The 27,505-nt window shown below is 37.7% G+C and overlaps 1 protein-coding gene across 19 annotated transcripts in view; it reads left to right on the top strand.

Annotated features, from left to right (window-relative positions):
• TCF4 (transcription factor 4) overlaps positions 1 to 27,505 on the top strand; it is a 463,737-nt gene that overhangs the window by 234,420 nt on the left and 201,812 nt on the right. Inside the window, exon 1 of one of the 19 annotated variants that reach the window (XM_077135408.1) lies at positions 26,614 to 27,498. The exons of 16 other annotated variants lie outside the window; for them this stretch is intronic. The gene's annotated coding sequence lies outside the window, so the exon portion shown is untranslated. Of the gene's footprint in view, positions 1 to 26,613; positions 27,499 to 27,505 lie in introns of those variants that run through there. 2 more of the 19 variants (XM_077135405.1, XM_077135407.1) reach the window with 2 other exon arrangements.

Below are 27,505 nucleotides of genomic sequence, written 5' to 3' on the forward strand. Positions count from 1 at the left end.
ATCTTCACCTTCAGTAAATATAAGACTATTTTAATACTCTGCTCACATGATAACATTCCTTAGGACCAAGGAAGCAGATAAATTCAGTTTTAAACACTGCAGGTCTTGAGAGGCCTCCTGGTATAATGGACTAGATTAGGGGTCACTTCAGTCTTAATTTTGATTTTTTTCACTTCATGACAATGGGATTTTGGGCAAATGACTTTTGAACCCCAGATTTCTTTATTCTAAAGAGGATAGTAAACCTTGCCATGGCATTGCAGGACTACACAGTGATGTCTGTCATTTTTGTCTGTGCAATTAATTGAAAAATCTATAGCTGTTGGATCTTGGGTGATAGCAGTTTTCAAATACCTTTACTTTCTAATGAGAAAAGAACAGAAGGCAGAAACAGGTGGAGGTAGTATAGAATGTTCAGTTCTGTAAATATCAGGACCAAAATGGAAAGATTTCTTTTTGAGCCAATCCACAAAAATAGTAATCTCATAAAATAAGTACCTCTTTGGGGACAGCTTTGTTGACTGCAGATGTGCCCCTTTGTGAAATATTTGCCTCCAGCCAGTTTTCTCTCCAATTTAAATGGTCTCAAGTTTCTTGGTTACACATGGTCAAAAGCTCCCTTTTCATGGTCCTGTATAGTTCGAGTAGTGAAAATTGCGCCGCCCCCCCCCCCCACCCCCCCAACATACACACAAGTTGATGACTCTTTGCCTCCTTTGCAGGTCATCTGAGTAACACAGTAACCACTAGGTAGATGCTTGTCATCACAGAGATACTTATACAAATATCTTCCATGCTCTTGGGAAGGTTTTAGAGGCAGTCCTATTGTACTTCAATTCTTTCTTCTCCAGAGAAGCTTGGCATAAAATGTTGCCTCTGTATATGATTTTCCCTCTCATTCCCTTCACTCCCAATAGTTTGGAATCCTTCTTAAGGAACCTTGTATTATTTTTGGTGGAAAAAGGTATTCAGTTGATCACATTGTATTTCCTTTTATGGTATACCAGGCCTAAGAATCAACAATTGCCAAATATATAGAGCATAGATAAGGATTAGATTAAATTTATTTCTAAGTAGTTAATAGATAACAGCCCAAGCATTTTTCATTTTCTTGATGATTGTGTACTTAACCACTTTTAAATTCCTGGTTATTGACTTATTAGTAGCAAAAGCTATAAGAAAGTGTCACTTGAAATTGGTTCTTTGCATAGGTTAAAAATCTTTGGCAAGGGTATGGTGACACTGGAACCTTCATACATTGCTGGTGGCATTGTAAAGTGGTGTAGCCACTGTGGAAAATAGTTTGGCAGGTCCTCAGAAAGTTAAAATAGAATTACCATATGACCTAGCAATGCTGCCTCTAGCTGTATACCCAAAAGAATTAAAAACAGAGACTCAAACAGGTACTGTCCACCAATGTTCATAGCAGCATTATTCACAAGAGCCAAAAAGTAGAAATGATTATAGTGTCCACCAAGAGATGCAAGGATAAACCTCACACAGTAGAATAATATTCAGCAAAAAAGAAAGTGAAGTTCTGATCTCTGCTCTAGCATGGATGAACTTTGAAAGCCTTATGCTAAGTGAGAGAAGCCAGACATAAAAGGACAAATATTGTATCGTTCCTCTTGTATGAAATATGTAAAATAGGCAAATTAAAAGAGATAGAAAGTAGATTAGAGTTTACCAGGAGCTAAGAGGAAGGGAGAATGGGGAGTTGTTGCTTAATGGGTACAATTTCCATGTGGGATGATAAAGATGCTCCGCAGTATATCGTGCTCATGGTTGAACAACAGTGTGTAATCATTGCCAATGGATTGTACACTTAAAAATGGTTAGAATGGAAAATTTTTATTGTGTATGTTTGACCACAGTCATATTTTAAAACACAGTAGAACAGAAGAAAAGGCCTCATGGAGAGAAAGTAGAGGATGGTGGTGGACGGAGCAAGTTCATTGTCTTCAGTTGGGTTTTGGAGGGCCTCCCAGCTCTCTGCTCTCCTTTTGTGAACCTTAGGCAAGTTTCTTTAGTGCCTGGGGAGATTTCTCACCTCAGTAGCTTCCCTGTGCTGATATGAAATAACATGAAAAGCACCTGCAGTTTATTTAGGTAAATGCAAATAATTACACCTACTACTATTATATCCTGGCTGATTTTCTGCTTTCTGACCAACTAGGTAACAGTGATATCCAAATTTGAGCATCGTGTAGTGAATCTTGGCAGAACATGGAGGTGATTAATTAAATGCCACCCTTCCATGGGCCATATTAAAGCTGCATGAAAATAGAAAGTGTGTAATATCTGATAACATTTGGTAAAGAAGGGGAGGCAAGAGAAGTGAAGGATGAGAGAGAGGAAAAATAATGTAACAAGCTAATTTTAGAGTGTTCTGATTTTCCAAAGTACGATTTTCTAGCCTTGTATTTTCAGCATTGGCTTGGTTGTCTAAATCCCTGCAATTACTAGGTTGCTAATTGCTTATGCTTTTTCCTCACCTTGACTGTTCAGACCTGGTGGTGCTCTTAACAACAGTTCAGTAACCCAAGCTGAATGGTTCGGGTGCAAGCATAAACTCTTTATGTGTAACTGATTATATTTAATTGGGCAATACTAAATTGTGGAGGGAAATTTGTCAGTGACCTTATCTCCTTCAGAAATTTCAGAGTAACTGGCAATGAGCCTAATATACATATTTTTGGAGGCCTTAAAAATTGATCTCTTGGGCAGGCCACCATGGCTCAGTGGCAGAGTTCTCGCCTGCCATGCTGGAGACCTGGGTTCATTTCCAGGTGCCTGCCCATGCAAAAAATAAAAAATAAAAAAATTGGTCTCCTGACATATATGATTGAACTAATGCTTTATATTGTATATTTCTAATTATATATTTCCTTTTTTTTCTTATTTATTGATGTTCATATAAATATTACCTGGAAATTGAGATCAGTGAGCAAAAATATTTCATAAAATCTTCACAGACCACCTCGGTAGATATGGATGACCTGATAGGCATCCTAATATCTAGTCATGGGGAAATACTGACCTGCTAAACAGGAATTTGCTGAATGATCTTTTTCTGACTTTGAATCAGCTGTTTTTTCATTTTAAACTCAGTTTCCTTATTTCTGTTATTCCCATAAAGCACAAAGATGTGGTCAAGGGAAAGAGCACTGAGAAATAAAAGGGTTCTAAATATAAATACTTTTGTGATTTGGTGTTCCATTCATTGCAAAATCCTATACATAGTTTCAACACCAAATTTAAAATAAAACAAAAGGAAGCAGCCTTGATCACTGTTTTTGTTTCTTTGTTGTTTAATTGCTTTGTGTGTGTGAATTTTTATCATGTATTTATTTACTTAGAAAATAAATATCTTAAAATACATATGCCCAAGAATTAATGGTTTTCCTTAGTCATTCTACAAATATACCCACTGTCTTTTAAGAGCATTTTAGTGGTTAATGAGATTTTACCCTTTACCCTCATGAGTTTCATTTACTTCTGAAATAAAAATTTATGGCTATTCTTTCGGCTGAGCTGATACTAGTGTAAGAATGAAGTTGAGTTCACACCTGCTCTACCATAAAAAGAAGCTCTGTGTGACTTCTTGAAAATATTTGCAGAGTGAATGAGAGCAACAACACTACACTGACAGTTGTAACTACATGGTAATGTTCCTTGCAAACACTTTAGAGACGCTGCTTAATAAATTGACTTTAAATATCTGCTGTTCTCCATAGCTAGATGCCCTCCCTCAGTTGCCTACGTTCCTCAAGGTGGAATGTGATTGTGGAAATGCAGTTGGTTTGCAGAGGCAATGGATCCGCATTAACACTGTAAAGTGTACATATGGGAAAATCTTTGAATTCGCTAGGCCGTTTAGCTGTTCACGACATGGTCCATTAGTCAGGCAACGTACAATGGCTTTTCTGAGTGCTCTAGTTAAGGGGCAGGATGTGTAAAGTAGTGTACACTTAGGTGGATAATTAATAATTAGCATAAGTTTGTAAGTGTGTAATATAATATATAGATTTCAGCACCTGTTAAAAATTTTATCAGATCAGATCACCTTTCCTTCCTCTGAGTATTTTTCCCTTTAGAAAAAGAAAGAGTACTCCAATATCTGTGAAAATCTTAATGACTAAGAGAACTGTTTTTTACATCAAACACTTGTTTTTCCATGGTTTTTGTAACTAGGAAAACATATTTTAAGGGTCACATTTAAATAACATTCCCATGAAGTATTATTTTGCATGGTCTCGACCAGAGATGACAAACTACTGTTTGGATAAAACAATATTTTGGTGCTTTCTAATATTGGAGACGGTTCACTTGTTAAAGAAGGTACTACCATCACTCTCACCTCTCCCCTGCACATGCGTGTGCATATGCACATGCATACAATGATGGGGGTTTGTTAATCTTATAACTTCCTCAAGTACATATTCAGAGAAGGAGCCTTTTCTAGAGGCTGAGTTGGAAGGGTTAGAGAACATGAAATGTCGATCCTCAGTTCAGTTTTTGGCTTGATTATATGTATCATGAGCAGTTTTTGCACCTCAGATCTTAGCTGTCTTGATTTTGAGATGTAGCGGAAGTGCTCTCTTACACCATTGAGGGAAAGGGCCAATAACAAATCTGTAAATTCAAAGCAGAATATCATATAGCTTGAAAAGTTTGATTAGCTTCTTGGTAACATAAAATTTATGTGTTATGAGTATGCCTGAGATCATATTGCCCTCTGTGTGTATATATAATATTAAACCATATATATTATATATATATATTTATATATATATATTAAACCATATATATAAACTTCATTTGTATTAGAAACCAACTAAAAGTAAAAAGTCCAACACTCAAATTAGTTTTTTGGTTCATTCATTCATTCATTCACTCATTTGTCCAAAAAATATTTGTAGGAACCTTCCATGCCAGCCCCTGTGTTAGGGACTCTAGTGATACCCATTTTTCTTGCCTTCAGCAAGATTTTGTCTGAGGACAAAATCAGAAAAGTACCATCATTATAATTCAGGGTATTAGGCAGTAATTGATGTCTTCACAGGGTGCTGTTGGATTGTATATCAGGGATACCCTCAAAATAATGTCAATAATTGTTGAGAGCCCACTGTGTACCAGGTATTTATTGGGTATTTTACACATGACATCTTGTTTACCCCTTACAGTAAACCTTCTTGATAGGCATTGCCATTTCCATTTTACAGATGAGACAATTGAGGATTAAAGAGTTTAGGTTACCTGCCCATCCTCAAGCAAGATAGCAAGTAAGTGGCAGCTCCTAATTCCAAATTAGATCAGCTGAACTCCAAACCCCTTGTCCTTAACCACCCCTGTACTGCCGCAATTGTAGAGAATAGGGAAAGAATTCTCAGAGGTGCAATAGCATTTGAACATGTGTTCAGCTGCAACTAATAAAATACTCGATAATAGTAGGTTAGTCAAATAAGAATGTTTTATTTCCCTCACTTAATGGGGTGTCTGGAGGTAGGCGGTTTCCTGCATGGATTCAGCAAATCAGTGTTGCCGTCTTTGCTTCCTTCTACCCTTAGCATGCTGATTTTCATTCTTCAGTATTTCAGCTCCTGCTTATAAGATGGCTGCTGAGCCTCTGTACTCCAGTGTATACAACAGGAAGCATGAGAGGCAAGATTACGGCAGCATCTATACCTACATATATCCCCTTTCATCAGGAAAGCAAGGCATTCCCTGAATCTAGGAATTCTGCTACCAGTAGAATTCTGCTGACAATTTATTGGCCAAAGCTCAAACAGTTATCTGCCCATTGCTGCAAAAGAGGCTAGGAAAGTGAACTTTTAAAGTTTTAATTGGTCTATGACTCAAGAGGTAGACAAGGGAGAAAGGGGTTAGGAATGGTCCTTGGGTTTTTTTTTAGTAGAGGTGATAATGCCTGAGCTGAGCCTTATAAGGTGCATGACATCTAACTGGATGAAAAGAAAATTGCCAGGGGTGAGAAATGCTTGTGCAGAAGTGTGGGAGTAAGAGTGTATAAGAGGAAGCATGGAACTGGAAGTAGTTGACTAAGACTGGGCTTGGTTTCATGGGGAAAGGGATGAGTGATAAAACAGATTGGAATCCAAGCCTCAGGAGGTGAAGGGGCTTTCTTGTACAGTAAGAAGAATAAATTGGGTTGTCACTTAGGTATCTTGGTGAGCAACCCAGTGATTGATTTTAAATAGTGGGGTGTCATGACTTGATTTATAATTTAGGACAGGCACTTAAACAGCAGTGTAAATAGGTGCCAATATGAGAGGCCAGGAGAGTACTCAGGAGATGACTGAAGCAGTTCCAAGAGGAAAGGATGAGAGATTGACCTGAATCAGCAACAGTGGGGATGGAGAGGAGGCTCCAGATTTTAGTGATATTGAATTCATGGAAATGGTTGGATAGGATAACTGATGGATAAGGAAGACATCATCCTTGGCTTCTTGGTGTCTGAGTTGGGCTCCTTGGTGGCTGGTTGTGCCATTCATTAAGATGTGGAGTATGGGAGAAGTAGCTTAGAGGTGCTATTTGGTTGTTGAAGTCGGGGGAATGGATAAATTACCCAAGGCAAGAGGTAAATAAGCCTATGTTTTGATACCCAGTTTGCTCTCTAAATATCTTAAATTGAAAAAAAAAAAACCATACTCTATCTCATCTCTTTTTTCCCTATAAATATGGGATATTTAAAAAAGCTAAATACTTTGGTTTGCTCACATAATCATCTCCAGTGTTATGTTATTTAATCACTCATTCCTATCCTACTTTTAAAAATTTCCTTTTTATTCACCCATAAGATATGTTAGAATGTAAAATGGAATCCTTGCTGCTGAGCATAAATTACTTATCCATAATTTATTTAATTTTTGCTTGGGCAGGCACTGGGAAACAAACCCAGGTCTCTGACATGGCAGGTGCAAACTCTGCCTGCTGAGCCACCATGGTCCATCCTACCCATCATTTTTGAAAGAGGCCTTAGATCCATTGGGATCTAGATCCGTTGTGTTCTTTGTGATTTATACTAGCTTCCCTCTCGATGTAGGAATCCTTCTAGCTGAGCTCTAACAAAATTGTTGGTATATAGATGACACTACAAAACTAATATATAAATGAATGAATGAATAGCTCCGCAACAGACACTCAAATTCTCCTACTTGAGCATTCTCTTCCTTGGGAAAGCTACTACCTATAAGGCAATGTAATGCATTGCGTTACAACAGACTTTCAGAAAGTTCTCAATTTTGTAACCATCAGCCTGGGATACTGATTTTCCTCTTTGAAGCCACCTGTTTTGTTTATTGTCACCTTTTCCGCCTGTGTTTCCCAGGATGATAATATACATTTCTTTCAGAATATCATAGACTATGGTTTAACCTCATCTCACTTTTCTGGTCAGTGTCATCTACATATGTTCTAATTAGTTTGGTCTTTCTCTCAGTGGTCAGTCCTAGACTTACTTCAGTATTCAAAACTTGGCTTGATCAGTGGTGGGTCTGCTTTCATTCTTAGTGGTAATATAATCTAAGATTACATTTAGACATCCTTATTTTAGCATTAACTGAAAATTGAGCTGTGACCCACTTAAATCTTAGAGATTTTTTTAAAAAACATCATTTGTGTTAAAATCAGGTCTTTCCACTTCCTTGTGAATTGGAGTTTATATATATGCTTACTAAATTTCTTCTCATTGATTTTGGTCTTCAAATGTCCCAAAAGTCTATCTTTTTACTCTGTCGATGAGGGAAAAAGTATGATGTGATATATAGCAGTGTGGTCCCTTGAGTTTAAATCCTGGCTCTCTCTGTTACTGCCTGACTGGTCTTGTCCCAAGTATTTTTTATGAGCCATACTTTCCTTGCCTATAAGTTGAAAATAATTATAAAATCTATCTGTTAGGATTGTTGGGTAAAGTAAATGAGTTAACACACATATCATGCATAAATAAGTGCTTAAAGTATCTAGGCAATAAATAAAATTTTCCCATTATTATTATAGTGGGTGTGGGGAGTTAATAGCAGTCATTTCTATATTTGTGGGTCCTTTCTCTGCTGTTAAAATCTTGGTATCTAGAAGGAATGCTTCTAAACCAAAAAGGTTCTTCTGTGACAAATGGAATAAGCAAATGAGTTTCCTGACTTTGAATTCTGTGATTAACCAAATTTGCCAGGTAATGAGTTGCCATTGACTACAGAATTATTAACAGGCTAACTTGTAAGGGCCTTGTGAGAAAAGAACTGGAAACAAAACAAAACAGAATAACAGAATTATTTGGGCAAAATTCCTAGATGAACCTTCACCTATTTCTAGTTTTAAGTCAGAAAACTGCAAGGTGAGCCAGATGTTAAATTATAGGTGCTAAAGTGTAGCTGAAAATTTGGGAAAATACCGAAGATAAATTGAGAGACAATTATTTCCTTTACTGAGGGTTTGCTATAGGATGCCATTAAATATTAGATTATGAAAAGTAGACTCACTACAACTTTTCAGAAAACAGTTCTTGTGACAAGCAGGGATTCCCGAGAGCCATATGGGAGGTCCCAAGCAGTTTTAAGAACAGAATCCTACTGCAAGGTGTTAACTAGGCTCACTCTTAGAGAGAAGAAAGCTATTTCAGATCTGTTTCAGTATGTTTGTAAACCAAGAAATGGAGCCTATTGAAAGGTTTAGGTTGACTCTAGCTGTAGTCAGCTTAACCAAACTTGTTTTCATAATACCATGATTGGGCCATGCTGTTAGGGACATCAGCATTCTGTTTGCTGTTAAAGACTTTCTCCTGGACAAACCATTCTTTGGCTTCCTCTGTTTCATTTGCTCATGAGGAATGTGCATGGTACATCGAATAGCCAACCCATATTGGCTCATCACAGCAATGATGAGCTCAGGTCTGGTCATGGAGTAGGGTTCTAAAAGGATGTAGAGCTTCATGTGTTTATTTTATACAGCACCAGTATTCTTTGCACATTTGTGGAAACCCAAAAGTTCTTTTGTACTTCTGTTTTGATCATTTGATCTGGCACCATAGGAGGAGTGAAGCCACCAATTCTGAGAGTAAAACTTTCAATATTGTTTATTAAACCTGAGAAATGCTTTGTTAGCTAGAAAGCATTTCAAATTTTCTCTGTAGCTTTAAAAAGCCATCCTAATTTCCTATGTGTTATTTTTGTACCAGCAAATACTCCTCAGAAACCGACAGGGCTGTAGAATTTATTCAAGTACTACCTCTTTCCAAAGTGAGGTTATATTTTTCACTGACAAATTAGAGTCTTAAAAAAAAAACTACTTCCCCTTTTCTTTCTTTTGCTCATAATCTGTAGCAAAACACTTATTGGTTTTCCGCAGAACTGCCGTGTTTTAAAAATCAAATTGAAAACCAACTTGATTCTGCCTGCAGAGCAAAGCTATCTGCCGTTTTAGAAAATCTGGACGGGTAAATTGGAAGCACGTTCTGCACATGGTTTAGCAGTTAGTAGCGTGGAAAATGACCCAATAGCCAAGATAGTTTTTTAAATCTTCATTGTAAGTGCTTGTTTAAAGTTTAAGCCTGTAATTGACTATTTTGCACATTGTTCATTGTTAATTCTTTTCAGGCTATTATAGTTTTGTAAATACATTGCCTGCTAGGTTGTGTCAGTAGAGGAACATTAGTGCTAGAAGAAAATCCAGTTAAATATGGTGCTTAGAAGCATACCAATTAGCACATGGAACTGGATCGCCATGATTTCTTGGCCATCCTAGGAAAGTCACTTTCTATCTATTTGTGTAAGTTTCCAGTTACTTTAAATGAGTCTGATGTCCTTTATGGATAAAAGGGCAGCACATATATTCATACTCCTTCTGAGGAGGTTCTACTGATTGATGCCTGAATTACTTAGTTTTACTATTTGCCCTTCTGCCTGTGCACACTGGAGGGGCCGAATCCTTCTGATTTGTACTTGTATCAGATTTATCATCTAATATCTATCAGATAGCTCAAGCTCTTCTATTTTGTATAATTTTGATCTGAGAAATCACTTTTAAATACACTTACTACATACTGTCTGTTTAGATGGGTGTGACAACACTGATCAGAAAGTAGAGGACATTCCTAGTATTCAGCATTTAAACATTTCAATTTCGTTCTTAAATTTTTTAGTTTAGAAGATATGGACATCATTCAGTATTAGAGGTACAGGACAGCACTGGCTAATAACTAAAGGTTACAAAGATTGCAGTAAAAATGGAGTTAAATTCTGTCTATCAGGTAGTAATGACCACTAGAATATGGGCAGAATAATAGTAAATAATGAAATAGATAAAATGAATGTATCTGTGTATGGTATAGAAAGAAAAATAATGGCCTAGAATGTGCTAAATGTAGCTTAAGCTATTTAACATTATGTAGCAGTAGAAACATATAAAACTCCTCTTGATTAAATTTTATGTGAAACAGAGGATATGATTGGAAATGTAGAATTTTGGAGAGTATTTTAAGAGCATGATGATAATCCAGCTAGAGGCCTTAGCAAGTCTGTGATCAAACTAGAGAGAGGAAAGAAAGAGCAAGGAAGCTTGATTTGGTTATGCAAATTTGGGACACATCTAAGACTTTGGACCAATGGATCGCCATCCTAGATTTAGTCATCAAATGATGCTTTCCACACCAAATATCATCTGAGCCCTTGATTTAAACATGGCCAAAAGCAGAATGTATACAGGCAGAACTGCAGTCTTTCTGTCCCTTGAAACAAAATCTGACAGTCCGCTCTGAACATTAGACCCTATAAAATGAATGAGTAAAAAGGAGTAAATCATGAAGGAAAAAACACCCAGGGTGGGAATGGACTTGCATATTCAGGAATACAGTCAGCCAGTAGCTACCTAGAATTTATGCTGTATAAAAATAAAACTACCAAAAGAAAATTGTAACTATCAAGCTAACTGGATCAGCAACTGAAAGGCATAAAGCAATTATTTATTAAGAAAGAGGCACAGTTGACATCAAGTATTATAGAGAATGAGACTGGCATGATTACAAGAAGATGCTGAGTGTTTTTTAAAATCCCAAAATTAAAGTGAAGAGAAAAAAAAGATTGCCTATAAGATGACAATAAATAATAATGAGCTATTTCTCAAAACACCTAAAGAACAGGTCAGAAAAGTGGTGTGTCAAGCCTTGAAAAGATAGAAAGTGTAATTTATTGACAGGCAATAGAGACACTGCTAACAAATAAATGAATTTTTCACCTCAGTGTTCACAAAGGGAGGATGGGGGGCAGATGCCAGAAACAGACATAAATTTCCCAAGGGAGAATGAAGAAATACAAAAGAAATCAGAATCATGCCAAAACAGGTGATTAAGGGGCAAGAGGAAGAAAACTGATAAAACTCTAAAGCCTAGCTGTGGTCGCCCCCAAATCTTCAAAGTTACGTAAATGAAGATGAAGCTAGGAAGAAAAGAAAAACAACTGTGTTTTTTAGAATGGTTGGAAATATTTTTGAGGGTTTGTTTTATTATTTAGCTCAATAGGTGAGTCCTCTTGAAATTTACCCTCCAAAGAAATAAGCTAGTATATTAAAAAAATTCTCTTAAATGGGCTTTGAAGGACTAAGACATCTTTTTTAACCTGTAAATTCTCAGCTTTTTAGGGTTAACCTCCCATTCTTAATGTTTAATGAGTGCAATAAATCTTATTGTTTCAAAGATATTTACTGAGTCATTGAAAGAGCCAGTATTTACTGGATACTTATTGAAGTGCCAAGCATAGTGCTAGATCCTGGAATAGAGTGGTAAAAAAATAACAGATCCTTCCTTAGGATCTTTGAAATTACCTCTGCCTTACTCATGTGAACAATTCTGCCTCATAGCCAGGTAAAAAAAGAGACCATTGATTCATTTTGTTTGTCTTTCCTGGTCTTATTTTTGACTGGTTTCTTGATGGGGAATATTTGGAGAGGAGTATTTTCTTTTTCTGCTGGGTTGTTTGTTGTGCGCTCCTAGACCTGGGCGCCTGCTTCCTTTTCCTGTCCTCAGATGTGGATCTTCATCGTCCCAGCTCACTTCCTTCCTCACTGCTACAGATTAAACTCTTGATTGTTGTCCCCTACCCAGTTATCCATGAATCAGTTTAGGAGTCCTTGCCCTCCTACTGTTGCTTTGCAATTCATAGAATTCTTGCCTTGGACAAATGAGAGGCTGTACTTTTATATATACTTAATCCTTCCCCCCCTGCCTTCTGCATTTCAACCTTGTCTTGAGCACACTTCCTTCCCTGACCTGATAACTGTTCTCTCCACCTGGACCACCTCTTTCTCCATCTTTGCCTCTATATCCTTTAGTCTGTATAGCAAAACTCACATACTCTAAAGTCCTTTCTATTTCCCTTCTCAGGATGAATTTTCTTTTAGCTTTGAGTTCAAAGATTACTTTAAGACATTCATTAATGTGGGAAGGGGGCTGCACTGTGGTCATTTTTTCCTAAGGGGCATCTTATTATCTAATATCACTTTAGCAGCTGTGGAAGAATGGAATATGAGAGGTGTTTCAGAGACATTGTTTCTGAGCATGGAGGGGAGGGACAAAGAAAATTTCATCCACTGCACAGTTTTGTTCTGGAGCCCTTGTTCCATGTTATAAAAAGTCTTCTCACTAAAATTGATCTCTAGTGCCACCTTTCCTACCATGATTGTGAATTGTGATCATTGATTGAAACAGGCCCCCCTCTGAGGACTTGATTCTCATATGTAAACATTCTGTATTTAAGTGGAGGCTGCATGTAAGATCATCTGGAGGCTGCATGTAATATCATCCATAGAGGAAGGATCAACTATGCATCATCACTCTTTCTTTTTTCATATTTCCATCTTTCATGTAGAACCATTTGCAGTTTGATTGGTTATTTCCCATGGAAGGGATTACTCTCTGGTGGGACTGTCTCTTTTCCCTGTCTTTGGTAAGTTTGCTCCTTGTTGAGGAAGAGATTAACATGCAGGAAATGCAACACCAACTCTACCTGCACGGACTGTATAACTAGTGAGAAAGCAGAAGCCAGAGCCAGGTAGAAAATGCCAGAAGCAGCTATGGTAGTCCACGGGCTATATTTACTTTGAATATTGTTTTATCTCACTATTTCCTGATGAACTTAGGTATGTGATATGAAATATATCTGATGAATGATATTCTTCAAATGTTTGTGCATGACCTCTGAATTCCGTAAGGAAATATGAGCAGATCTAGTAGTTCTTCAACCATGCTGTACATATGAGTTACCTGTGGGACTGTTCATATAATACAGATGCCTAGGCTCCATCTGCGGACATTGGACATTTGGAGGTGTGGGCTGGGATCCAAACATCTGTAATTTAAGGCTGCGTCCAGTGATGCGCTTGTCCCCACAGGTTTGGGAATCTCTGACCTACACATTACTTCAAAGAATTGTCATTTTATTTTTCCAGAGTGTTAATTTTTTTTAAAATACTTATTTTTAAATCCTTCAATTTCTTTTTCACTCAGTAAAAGTGAATAATCATCATCTATTTATAATCTAATTATTTACCATTATGATGTTTTTATGTCATAAATAACATTTTTAGGTCACAAAGAAAACAGGTAATTTTTAATGTATTAAAATTGTGTTGAGAGGAAGAGAGAGCTGATAAGATGTCTATTTTTTAATTGTCCATAAAATCAATAGACTTAACCTAAAAAATTTAAAGGTTTCCCTCTATAGTAATGACAGGAATGACATACTTTTGTTGTAGAGTCATAATTAAACTATATATTTATGTGTGTGTGTGTTTGTGTGTGCAAGTGTTGTGATGGGAGTGATTGCCCACATATTGAAGGAAAAATGTTATTGAACTTTTACTATTTTAGAGGAAAGGCAAGCCTCAGCACATAAATATTTCAAAAAGAACATCCACTTAGCATTTTTTGTAGTATACAGCTAATACTGGTGCTGAGGAAGGAAGCTTTACCTTATGCAAAGCAATTAGGGAAATAACTAAGAATGCTATGAAATTAGCCTCAAAATTGGTTGTATACAGGTATATCATTCTCAAGTACTTGGGTGATTTTGCTGCACGTTCTAATATTTTCTCTGCTATTTTGTAAGACTTACTTTATGCAAAAAAGGAATTGTTTTAAGCCTAGTTGTTATATAAAAAGTAACAAAGACCCCATTGTAGTTTGATTTCATGAGATTATTTTTGCTTAACTTAATCTGTGAAGTGGTAAATTGGATTATAAGGGTATTTTGGTTTATGTGCTATCACCTTTGGAATGATAGGGCTGTTTTTTGTCTGTTTTGGGTTTTCCATATACATGTAATGTTTTGATCACATTATGGATGCAGAGCTAACTGCAGCCTGCTCAGAGCCATGATTTCAATAGCCAGCTCATGTGTATTCCTGGCTAACATGTTGGCAATTTTAGTAGACAGACCTTCACCTCTAACATTTAACGTGTTTTGTATTTCACTTCTTTTGTGCTTCTGTTGAATTCTGTGTGTTCAATTTAATACAATTAAAATGCAAAAAGAATTTTTAAAATGCAGAAAGAGAATGAGAAAATCAGTTAAAAGGTTCGTGTACGTTTTGGAATATGTGGCCTAAAGATAAAGAAAATGTAGGAAATTTAGATATTTACTTATTGTCACGTTAGATCATATTCCATTTTATGATCAAAATTATTAAAGCATGCTTTTATGTAGAATTTTTGGCAAGTGGGAAGAAAGGCTTAAGAAAGGATTGATTTTTTTAATGAATGTAGTGCTTAAATCATTAATCCTGTAAAAGTATTTCTCAGGATATTAATAACCATTTTTTTTTTTACCCAGGAACTTCCTTTTTGATCACAGAATCTTAATTGGCAAAGTTTTATTTGAAGGCATATCCGACTGTTAACAGTCCAAGAATACCCACAACTTACAGAAAGGTTCAACAACATATTGCTTGATTGGATGGTAAATCACAGTGTTTGCAAGCTTATTTGACTTGTATCATATGTACTGATTAGTATCAGTTTCTCTAGAAATAGACAAGTGCTTCTTATACATCTTTTATATGTTAGTGTTCAGCCTTTAAGTCAGTCATTAATTCCATTCTCCTGATAGTTTATGAGCGCCATCTTTGTGTGCAGTATTTGCTACAACTTGGTGCTAGGGATTTACCCTTGAATATAATCTACTTTGAGTAACCTTCTGTCGGGTAGAAGATGTAAAAAGTAAGCAGGCCGAGAGAAATGCAGGGTTCTATGGGGTTCTAGCACAGACATACCACAGAGGAAGGTGACATCTAAGTAGTGGCCTGAATGATAAAGAGACAGCCAGGCAAAGAGAGCTAGTGTGGAACCAAGGTGGAGGAGTGTTCTTGTCATGGGGAACTGCATCTGCAGAGGGTTAGAAGTAAAAGAAAGTATCGTGCCTCTTGAGAAGAGGTTCCGAGAATGGGAGAAGGAGGGTGTGAGAAGGAGGCACTTGGGAGCCAGCTCACGAAAGGCCCTGTAAGCCATACTCAGCTTTTGTCATCCATTCAGCACATGTGCACTCTAGCGCAGAGTATGTGTCAGGCACTTGGGAGGCATCAGGAAACAAAGCAGAAAATAATGCCTGTCCTTGTGGAGATTTTATTCAAGTAGGGAGAGACAAACAATAAATATGCCCCTAGAAAAGGAGCCAGAAGCACGTGTAGTCCAAATAGCTAACAACTCAACATTTGCAAATATTATTGAGCAAATCACTCAATAATATCTTTCCAGTCATTTCCAGTCCTGGGCTGGTGAATGCAGATAGGTCTACTAATAACTTAATATATTTCCAGGGAAAGTTGGTGGTTAACTATAATTCACATTTTTTTTTTTGGCTCTTACTCTGTACCAGGCATTGCCTAAACATGAGCGTATCACACTTGAAGGTAAGTATTGAAGTTCAACACAGCCGGTATTTCTGGTTCACCAGGTAGATACCCCTTTAAGAGTAGAGAGCTTATCTTTAATATTAGATAAGAATGCTTGACAGTGATCAATATGGAGGGGTTGTCCTGTATTCCTATTTTAAAACACATTACCAGAGCCAGGATTGTTTCTTGAAGTGTTTGAACAATATTACTAAACAGAAAAATTGTGCAATTTTTTACCATGCAAATAAACAAAAGAAAATATTCTACAAAATGATTGAAACTAAGCAGTGCTTCTTACCCTGCTTAATTAAAGAGACTAAGAAATTTTTTTATGGAGAGCAACTTTTTTCCGGTAGAATTAATAAAGAGCAATGAGGATGCTAGAAGTCAGTGCACAGAAGCAGAAGGAGAAATATAGTGGAATACTGTGAATGAAGAACAATTTTGTTTGAATTTGCCCTATAGTTGTAAGAGCATTGAATAAAATTATTTGATGAATGATAGGTATTTGCAAAAATGATTGCACTCCAGCAGTCTTTGACCAGTTTGTTTTATTTCCTTTAGAATAAAAGTTGCAAGTGGGTAGGAATTATGCCTTTAAGTGTTAAACCATAAAGGACTGAAATGCTACTCAAGCGTACCAAGCTGAAGAGGAAATGGCTCTGTCAGCGTCGTACACGTGGATAATTGGACGCATAAGACTCTCAGCAGAAAGAAAGGTGGAGAGGGAAGAGGTCATAAAAACAAGGAGACTTGTTCAGAACTAAAATATAGCGAGAAAAATGAAAAGCCCTGGGAACCATCGAGATGATAGAGCTTGTACAGCTGAAAATGTGTGGGACTTCCTGCATAGACTTTACCGTCAGTAGCAGCACACACACAGTTGGATATATTTGAAAAGAATTTAATTTTATGACTCTCCATTCTCTCAGTTCATGTCACCAGAGGTGTGCATTTTCAAAACTTTCCAGTGTAGGGTCCAGGCTGGGTACACTATATGTGTACAAATATAAAGCGTCCTTGTCTATGGCAGATCAGATTAAATCATGCCTCATCAGCTCTAAATTCTAAATAGTGATGGTGACCTTTGTCTAGCAATGTCCATAATGTTTACTGCTTATGTCCACTAATATTTATCAATATTATCATAATCTGATTAATAGGGACTAGTTACTTCGGTCTATTATCTTCCTTTTACACGTAAGGGAAGCCAGGCACAGAGAATAATCTGGATGGCGGGTATGCTTCTGGCTAGTGCTCTTTGTGGGGTTTGCATGTAGCCCTGCCAGATTCTGGAGTATGTGTTCTTAATCAGCAGATGTGACTACTTCCCCGGATGGAAGTGAAAAGTAAAAAATATTAGGAGTAAGTGTAAGTAATGAAGGTTATATATAAATAAAAAGTAGGGATTAAGGGACCACATTGACTGCTGCCCCCTCCTCCCTTTTTTAACATACATATCAGCACACAGTTAAACCACAGTGGAAAATAAAAAGACTTTACAAGAGGAATTAAGGGTCTCAAAAGCCAATGGAACATAAAATCACCATCATAATTATTTTTAATAAGGAATAAGTAAGGCTGATGAGTGTAGGACCTAGTACTTTATTAATAAGAATGTATGTTTGCATCTGGCAAGGACTTGTATTTGCCAAATACACTGCTTGCCTGGAGTGAGACTTCTCTGTGGAATTCAGATCTGTGTTTACACGCAAGTAGTTTATGGTCTTTGACAAATTTAAGGAAAGAAATATGAAAGCACTTAGGAACAATTTAGAGACTCAGTATTAAAGAACATATTCTCAGTGGCGAGGGATGAGTGAAATAGTAGATTTCTCTTACAGATTGTTCATTAATCTAGCTTTTTGTTTTGTTTTTACTTTTTGGAAGAGCTTGCTTCTATCCTCACTCACATATGAGTTTGCATGGTGGCTCAAACCCTTAAACTCTCCTTGGACTCACTTTTTGTGTGTGACATGGAGATAACCAGGCAAATGTTCCAGTGTTCGTAGGACACAAAGTGCCTAGCTCAAGACTCAACATATAGTATATCTTTAGTGGGGCTTGTTTTTTTCTCCCCCTGCCACTTATTTACTTATTTGCTACAAATAAGGATTATTGTTTTCAAATGTTTTAAACTTACATTTCCAATCCAGTTTTCCTGTTGATTTTCAGAGCGGCTGCGGACTGCTCCTCCCACATCTCCTTCTACCTCTGCCTTTCTGGTACTCTTTTACACCTTCTTTTTTCTGTAGGTTCCGTATCCTTGTAGATCCCTTGACTTTAATTGCCTTACTACCCAGGAGCAATCTTGATTACTCAATTCTGTCAGATTGGGTCTTGTTGAAATCAAAGAAATATTGGCTCTTGGGAGACCATATCAGTACTAATTTTAGTTCTCCTTAGGCCACAGGTGGAAATGACTTGGGTTGAACTCACTTTTTTCTGTTATCACCACCTGCTGCTGTGTTTCTTTGCTCTAGCCTTCACTGTTTAGTCAGAACCGGACACTTGAAATGGATCAAGTAGTCCTCAGAGAAGAAAAGAAACAAAGTGAAGCAGGAATTCCAGAATTTTAGGAGAGATGCCAGATTTCTCAAATGTGTTGCTTGATTTGATGTAGCTGGTCTTGGATAGGTTGCAGTTAAGCCCCAGCCATCTTCTTTTTCAGTCATGTCTTGGAAGAAAATGTGCACTTCCCAGTCCTTCACATTTGCATCTTTCAACTTTTTTTTTTTTTAACTTGCTTGCCCTGGGACCTTTGTCATTAAATCTTACCCTTTTATTTTCTTTCATCTTCTCTTTTCTCCCTTATTCCTTTATCCTCTGATTATAAATGTGTGAATGGGTCCTGTGCACTCTGGCAGTGATTGTCAAAGTGTGGGTCATAGATCACTTCAAACCTTGCGATGTAATTTTAAAATTGGGACCCACTTCAGCCCAACAAATCAGCATCTCAGAATGAAGCAGCCCAGCGGTCTTCCTGAAACTGCTTGGTCTCATTTGGACATCTTCTAAGGAAGCGTTGCTTCAAATTCCATGATTTTTTTTCTAACCTCTTTTTTTTTTAGTATATTTTAAAACCTGCCTCCTACAATATCCATAATGTTGTTTTGTTCCTCTCACTACTCTTTTCTTTGATTAAGTGCTTTCCTCTTTTATCTTTATAAGTTTTCACATGAAATGAGCTCAGAGTTTGATATTAGGGTGGGTTTTGATTCCCAGCTCTATTTCTTATAAGCTGTGTGATCTTGGACCACTCATTTATCTTCAGTAGGAAATCTGCCTTAGAAGCCTACTTGGCTGGCTAGTGGTGTTTTTCATTTGGGAGCCCAAGCATAGTTGTTTCTGCTCTGGGAATCTGCTCCTCCCTGATTGCTGCTGAAAAACGTAATTATCCACTTTTTCCAGGGTTGTGGCCACTGGATAAAGCTGAAAGGTAACCTGCTTTTTGCCATTCGCCCTCCCCCACACCTCTGCACATACCCACACCCATTCCCACACCCACAATCCTTTCCTACAATAATCATACTCATTTTGGTAAGGCAAGTAGAAAGGGAGACATTCTCTGTAGTGAGCCAGGAAATGGAACAGAATTCACCTGAGGGTGTCCAATCCACTTTCTTCTCTGCCAGAAAAATATTTTTCCCTGACAACTGGAGAATTGAAAAGTCTAAAATTATGGCCATGAGGAGATGAATGCTCTAATATTTAATATTATATGAATAATACAGTTTGTAACATTGAGAGTTAACATGTCTAGGCCTTCTGTCTGGGAACCCCTCAGCCAGCCATGTACAAAGAGAGAAATTCCATTCACAGAAGTCTTCACTTTGAGGAGACAGGCAGCCATTACCTAGCTCTGAGCAGCTGAACAAGCCAAGCTTTAATAGTCTGTGATCGATCATGTCAGGAAACTGGAATCTTCAGCAGTTTATTTTGAGTGCTTGGGGAAGGGGACTGCTCACCTGGATTGGGGATGAGCTACTGATAAGCCAGCCAAATAAATAGAATTTTCAAGAATTATTGTGCAAGAAATGGAAGTCTCTTCTTAAATGAGAGCAGTCTGAAGGTCTAATATGTTACCATTATCAGGGAGGGCTGGATGTTTTGTCCTAAGCCAGCAAATGAAATATAGTCATTCATGTTGTACAAAAATGTCTCAGGACTTGTGGCTTCTGTAAGGATGCCCAATAGAACGCTGAAGGATACTCGGTGAAATGTGTGTGCCTGGCATCCTGGGGGGCCTGGGGCTCAGACCAGGGAGATTCAGCCACTGTGAGGCTATTTCATGTTGGGCAACCCCACTAAGGATTGCTTTCCCTCATCTGCACTCTGTGGGCCGTTTGTAGTTTCTTGTTTCCTTGTTTTACTATGGATATATCAGTTATTTTTGGAAATTGTGTATTTGTCAGTTTTCATTGTTCAATATATATTTAAAGTCCATATTTTTACAGTTGTTTAATCAGCTTTTTACTTTTATTTATATATTTTTCTATTTGTTTTCAACATTTTATTGTCTGTTTTTATCTGATTAAGATGTCATTATATATCTTCCCCTTTTCCTTGGGTAGAACTCTCATCTTCGAATTGATTCACAAAGACATCTCCCATATCTTCAGTTGGCTCACAATGTAACAATCCCTCCTAGGTTATTAAGGCTCACACTTAGGGTACAGGGTTGTTTGTCACATCAGACATCATTTATCCTATTAGTTTGAAGTCATGTGGCCTGAAATCCATAGTTGTGATGAAATGGAGCAAATTCTCTGCGCCTCACTACTCTCATCTTTAAAATAAATACAGTGATGTCTACCTCAGAGCATTATTATAGAAGTAAAATGAGATATATGCACCTAGCACAGAGCCTAAGTAGAAAGCTCTTAATAAATATATGAATCTTCTTCAACTTTTGTAAAACTCCAGGCAGCATTGTAAAATATCTAGGTTGAAGGGAGAAAGATCATGAGTTTGGTGTTGTGTATGATGTACTTTGAAATAATCCAAGTGAAGCTATCAAATAGGCATTTGGATTTTAGGGTGAAAAGCTCAGGGAAGTCTGAGTAGAAGGTCCACAGCTGAAGGGGTCTTTGGTGTATAGAGGCCAGTTGAAGGTACAAGATTGCCTAGGGAATTTTAAGTAAGAAGGTAGTCCTCGGGCCTAGCGTTGATGGATTCCCAACATTTAAAGGCTTTCTGAGGAGAATGAAGGAGAATGGCCAAGAAGTAGAAAGAAAATCCAAAGGAATGTGATGCTGTTGAAACCACTTTGTGCACAATTTTCAAAAATGGAGGAACTACACATGTCTTTCTGATCAGTCAGTGAAGATGGGAGCTGAAAATTGACTGTTGGCTTTAATTATGACGTGTTCATTTTTTGTTGTTATTGTTGTTTTTTGCACGGGCAGGCTCCAGTAATCAAACCCAGGTCTACAGCATGGTAGGCAAGTATTCTGCCACTGAGCCACTGGTCATTTTTGACATTTTTCACAGAATTTTTTTTTTTTTTTTTTTTTTTTTTTTACATGGGCAGGCACCGGGAATCAAACCCAGGTCCTCTGGCATGGCAGGCGAGCATTCTTGCCTGCTTAGCCACCATGGCCCGCCCTCACAGAATTTTTTTTTTGATAGAGTCGTACAGCATCCCTCATGCTATTCCCATCCCTCCCCATTCTCCAGATTTCAAATATCTTTCTCCTGAGCTGGCAAATTATTCATTTTATATGCTTCTTATGTTATTTATGTAGCTGTTTGTACTTAGCTCCATTCCCATAATCAGTTTCCTGAACACAAAGGTTATGCAAAGTATCATATAGATTATACCTAATAAGTAAGTAAGTCAGTCTTAGAATCATTGATTCTAACAATGTGGAAATCATGTTTTCTTCGTCTGTTCATCCATCAATTTATTTATTGAACAGTTTTTTGTTTACTAACTACATACTGTGTGCCAGACAGTATTTTAGGCTATGGGAATATGTGGAAAACAAAGGATATTGTTTTTCTGCATGAAAGTTACATTGGAGTAGAGATAAGTTATAAAGAAAAAATAAATATGTTTTATATTATGAGTGCTATTGATACCTTAACTTATTTTCCACAGCAGCTGCATGAGATAGATGGTATTACTAGTCCTATTTTATTGATGAAAAAATGGAGGCGCCAAGACATTCAGTAACGTGCTAGGACCATCAGTCCATCAGGGAGTGTGGTGGTGGCGGGGTGAGTGTATCTAGAATTCAGACCCAGGCAGTTTGTCTCCAGTATCTGCATTCTTAATCGCCACACTGTTCTGCATAGTGTCTGACACAGAATACATATTTATTACTATCTTCATTATTAATAACATTAATATTAGTAGTAGAAACCATTCCTAAAAGGGACCCTAGGGATTATTTACTCCAATTTAGATGGAGAAATGTAGGCTCACACACCTAGTTATTCCCAAAACTAAATTTAGAAGCCAGTTTTCCGTGCTCCCAACCCAATGCTTTTCCCTTGCACAATTCCTCATCTTTCAAGGAGGGGGTCTGGAGGGAGGGAGGAGAGAAAATGGTAAAGGAGAAAGAAGGAAGCGTGGAAGAGATATAGGGAAAAAATGAATATGTTTGATTTTGGTTTTGTGATATTAGTAACCTATGCCTTATTTTTCAAGTTTTTCTTTCTGTATTCTGTAGAGAGTATTTCCTTGAAATAAGGATATTTCCGTGCAAAATAACTATATTTTATTTCAGAGACTAGCAAAAATAATTCCAAAGCTAGGAGACTTAAGCTACTGCAAAGTAAAGACTATTAAGTCTATATTTTGAGAAAGAAGCATTATAACTGGCATTTCTATTGGGAAGACACTCCTTGGGAGCTATGCTAGAAAATTTGTTTTACCAACAGCCAAATCTCTGAGGTGTGTGTGTGTGTGTGTGTGTGTGTGTGTGTGTGTGTGTGTGTGTGTGTGAGAGAGAGAGAGAGAGAGAGAGAGAGAGAGAGAGAGAGAGAAGGAGGTGGGGGGTGGGGTGGAGAGCTGAGAGACACATATAGAGGTACATATATATTATAAAATAATGGAAATATTGAATTTACTTTGCATATAACATTTAGGGGAGAGGATGATCTATTGAAACATTTTTCTGGGATGAGAAAAGTGTTTGTACTTATATGCAAGGCTGTTCTAATATCAAGCACCATATTTAAACTTCAAGAATATACACTAAGCAAGGGACAGATGCACAAGGAATTTAAGCAGAATTTTTCTAAATGGCAAATAATTAGAGGGGAACAGATGCCTATGGGCAGCAAAGGATGAAATGAGGTACCAAGAATTTTAAAAGGGAGATGGAAATACGTATGTAGAATGCAGCCACTCTCAAGGATGTTTAAGTCCAGAGGGTGTTCTCTCCCAAGTTCTCTGTTTTTCTGAGTTTTGACATAAAATTGTATTGTCTCTTTACCTATATTCCCCAAAGAAATAGATCATGCTAATCATTCTGAATGGAACAGATTTTCTTTCAGACCTCAGTTTTGGATGACTCTGTGGTTGCATCTCTTTCTTCTCCCTCCCCAGGGCCTTGTCCTTTCACAGGACTGCCAGGATATGACAAAATTTTATAACAGTATTGCTCCTCATTTATTTATTATTTATACCCCATCAACTTCCAAAAGGGTTTTGAGGTAGCCTACTAATGAAAGACTTATTAAGAGTATGATTTTTTTTTTCCTTGATGGGTTTTTTAAGATGGACTTGCCCCCCTTTTGCAAGAACTCTGATGTAAAGGGGCTTGTGCCCATCTCAGACCTAGTCTGCATAGTCGGTGTCAAAAAGGAAACAAATCTCGAAGAATAAAGTAGAGACGAGCATTAGGCATTTCCCATCTTCCTGTAGCGTGGTAGTTTAAACAGCAGGGGCACGGAGCAGAGCCATTCGGCAACCCAGCATAGCTGAGCTGTAGCACCTGATCATTATCCTTCAGGTTTAAGATTTACCTGTTGTGCTCATTGTAACAAAAGAAATGAAATCTCTGTAATTATATTGGAAGGGGGAGGAGATCATGTTTTAGTTCCTTTGATCTTGAGCTAGAATAGGCTCTGCTTTTGGAAATTTAATTTCAAAGAATCCAACGTACACATCTGCTTTTTGAACTGCAATTTCTATTGAGCTTGAAAATAGAAATTTATTAATGCAAATGTGTAGAGTCTGTTCCTTGAGAAAAAAAAAACACACGTTCAAAACACAGGGTGATCCTTTCTACATAGCCATGGAAGGTTTTAATAAATAAGCTCAGTTTTTCCTGTAGGGTCCCCAGATGAGGTACATTGTTAACAAGGACTAATCATAAAATTTATAGGACACATTGGGGAAACAGAAAGTTTATGATTATGCCAATTTAAAAATTTTTCTGAAGGACAAATTCGTTGGTAAAAAGAGGGAAAGTGTACTGAATTCTCAAAAGAAAAAATAATAATAATAACCAGAAACAGGTGCGTCATCAAACCATTTTGAGAACATGTTTGAATTGATGGTAGGGCCCATGCTAAGAGACAAAGCTTTCATTTCAGTGCATCCAGTCTGCCTAGTGTTCTGTAAAATTGCCTTTGCCTGTAAATGGAAAGACATGCAGATTTTAGGTAGGACGCTTTCTCACCCAAGTTAGCCTGTACTTTTAAATTTTATTTTTGTACCAATTACTTGAAAACTACACATAAATGATACTTGACTGAAACTTCACAGTGGCTGGGTTGTAAAAGTCTGTTTTTACTAACTTTTCTTTGTTCTTAGTATAAATTTCCCAGTAAAGCCTACAGTGTCATAAGCATTTTGGGACATAAATTCTTTATTTTGCAATTACATGGTTATTTTATGTAGGGTTTTAACATTTTCCTAAACTCCTTCTCATCTCCAAATGGGCAAAACAAACTATAAATGGCCAAGCACATTCACTCACTGTTTGGATGAGCAGTCATCTCATAAAGCTTAAACAAAATATCCACTTTCAAGACTTTGAGTCAGTAGAGCTGGTTCTTTATAGTTTTGCTGTATCAAAAGGTCTCAAAAACTTTGTTATAAATGACCTAGGCTGAAGGAAGTGTGCATGTCAAAATTATTCACTGACTCAATAAAACTATTATTGTTCTTTTTTTTAATTGCAATGTGTTAAGATTATTTCAAATGTCGTAGGTGGGCTGCAGAGCTGTGCATTGTCATTCCCTTCTGTTGATTGCTTCCTTCCTCCCCCCACACCTTTGCCCTGAGTTTTTAATTTTATTTTTTTTAAGGAAGGAAAAACCAAAAGCCAGCATAAAGTTAGGTTGTGAATTAGAAATTCTGAGTTTAAGGAGGGAATCTTATCCTGAAGTTGTTTGCATTTGAATTGGTATTTCAGTTGTGCTGCCAGTTTAACCTTGCAACCCTTGCATATGTACAATTTTATTTGGGTTCAGGTATCACTGGGTGCATGTGATATAAGAATCCAAAGGCCACCGAAATTATATAAGACTCAAAATGTTGAGAGAGTTGACACCTCTGAGGCTTTTGGGTAATAGCGTTTCATTTTACCCAATTTTGAGGGGCCATGCAAAGTACTGTTAACCACTTCCATTTAATTAATTTCCAATATTTCTATATAACCATGACTTTAAGTTACACACATCTCTTTCTCACAAACAAGGAACTCACAAACAAAATTTCTGTGTCTAATGGCAGACAGTTGGGGTGCTGCAACCAGGCAGTCACCCTTAAAAATTAATGAGCTTCATGGTGGTGAGAGAAGTGATTGTGATGGTGATTTGGGAGGGAGGGGCCACTGGGGATGGCAGAAGGAAGAAGGCTGGACTCCTCATCAGTGACAATGATGTGAGCCCCTGTCCCTATCTCCCCTCCCCCGCCGCCCCCCCCCCCCAGTCGCCACCCCTTCCATCCTCCTCTCTTCACAGGAGCCAAAGCAGATAGAAAGACAGGGCGGTTATGAAGACGTCAGTTGGAGCATAGGCAGGCAAGAGGGGCGCAGCGCTCCAGATGAGGTCCGGGGGGAGCCGAGGAGGGTCACTCATGGACGACCGTGTGTGTGTGTCTGACAGACTGTGAAATGGTGCGTTGTTGCACGGCTGCGCTGCACCTGGGCCCTTCATCTGTGATTGATTGGTTTGGTCATGTGTAATGGTCCCATCTGCTCTGTGTTGTTTTTCTTTTTTTACTTATAAACACCGTTCCCAGCGGCTGAGAGAGGATGAGCTATGTTTTGTCATCTTCACTTACACTTAGCTCAAAAAAGTGGTCAAGTAGGTAAGCTCTAAAGTCTATCCCTGTAACGTAGTAGGAAAGTGCGTTTTTTTCCCCCTTTACTTGATTTGCGTTTGTGGCTGGGGGGGGGGCGTGCCCTCCTGCGCACGCGTGTGTGCATGGAGTTTTAAAGCTGCCTGTGTTGATATCTGAACAGTTCATGAACCATGGAAGACCAAAAATTTGGAGAAATGATTTGCACAAATCTGCGTATTGTGACTCTTACTGCAGAGAGGAGGTTGGTTTTTTTTTTTTTTGTAACAGAGCCAATACTTAATTAAAACCGCTGACATCATGGTGTTATAATTAAGCGTGGCATTAATTAAGCTGGAATAACGATTTTTTTTTAAGAGCTGCTTCTATTGTATAAGACCATTATTGGCTAAAAACAAAATAATTTTAAAGCAAAAATAAATTCCCTGAAACCCAGCCTTCCACCCCTTTTCAACTTCCCCAAAGTCCAACCTCAGGACTGTCGTCATCAAGGCTGTGTGTCTGTTGGTGTGTGTGTGTGTGCGCGCACGCATGTGTGGTGTTGGGATGGGGGGAGAGTGGAAGTGAAATTTGTTTTTTTTCACCCAAAAATGCTGATCGGCTCCTGGCATTCTGATGGCTAATTATGCATCGGAGAGCTTCGACAGCTGCATTCATCATCATAAAATGTAATAATTAATGACATTCCAACAAAGAAAAATATGCAAATGAGGACTCATTAGCATTTTCATATTCAGCTTTGATAATGCTTTTGCTGACAAGGTTGTAATTAATGAAAATTCATGTCGCAGTCAGGAGATTGGATCGGTTTCATTCCGCTCACAATTCCCAAATGCTTGCATTATGGAAAATCGGCGGCTCTGCCAACTTTTCAGGGAAGAAAAAAACACACACACACACACTAAAAGCACCAGATGCAAATTAATGGTAGGGAGTCTTTAACTCTTTAAACCACCCCCCTAAATTTCCATCATAGGAAACATGTGATGAGTATTAGCCTAAGAACTAGGTTCCCTTTTTCAGAAAACAAGTAGAAATAAACGTACTTTTACTTGTGACCCAAGTATGAGAATTTCAGGCAAACTTTTTTTTTGGAATATTAAAAAAGAACCCTCCACCTTTTTACTTCTTTCTTTTTTCCTTTCCAGACTATTTAAATTTACATAGTAAAACATGTTAGGACAGCCAAGCTTCAGCGTGTTGTGTTCTGTCCTCTAGCTGGCAAATTTACGCCACAACAGTTTATTCATCCACATGCTTTTTAGCGACTCTTCGTCACGTATTTGTGCTAGAACTTCTGGTGCCTCCTTCGGTGTGCTACCCATAAGGTCGAAAGAAAAGCAAGTA

The sequence above is a fragment of the Tamandua tetradactyla genome, chromosome 18 (assembly GCF_023851605.1).
Source record: "Tamandua tetradactyla isolate mTamTet1 chromosome 18, mTamTet1.pri, whole genome shotgun sequence".
NCBI classification, from domain to species: Eukaryota; Metazoa; Chordata; class Mammalia; order Pilosa; family Myrmecophagidae; genus Tamandua; species Tamandua tetradactyla.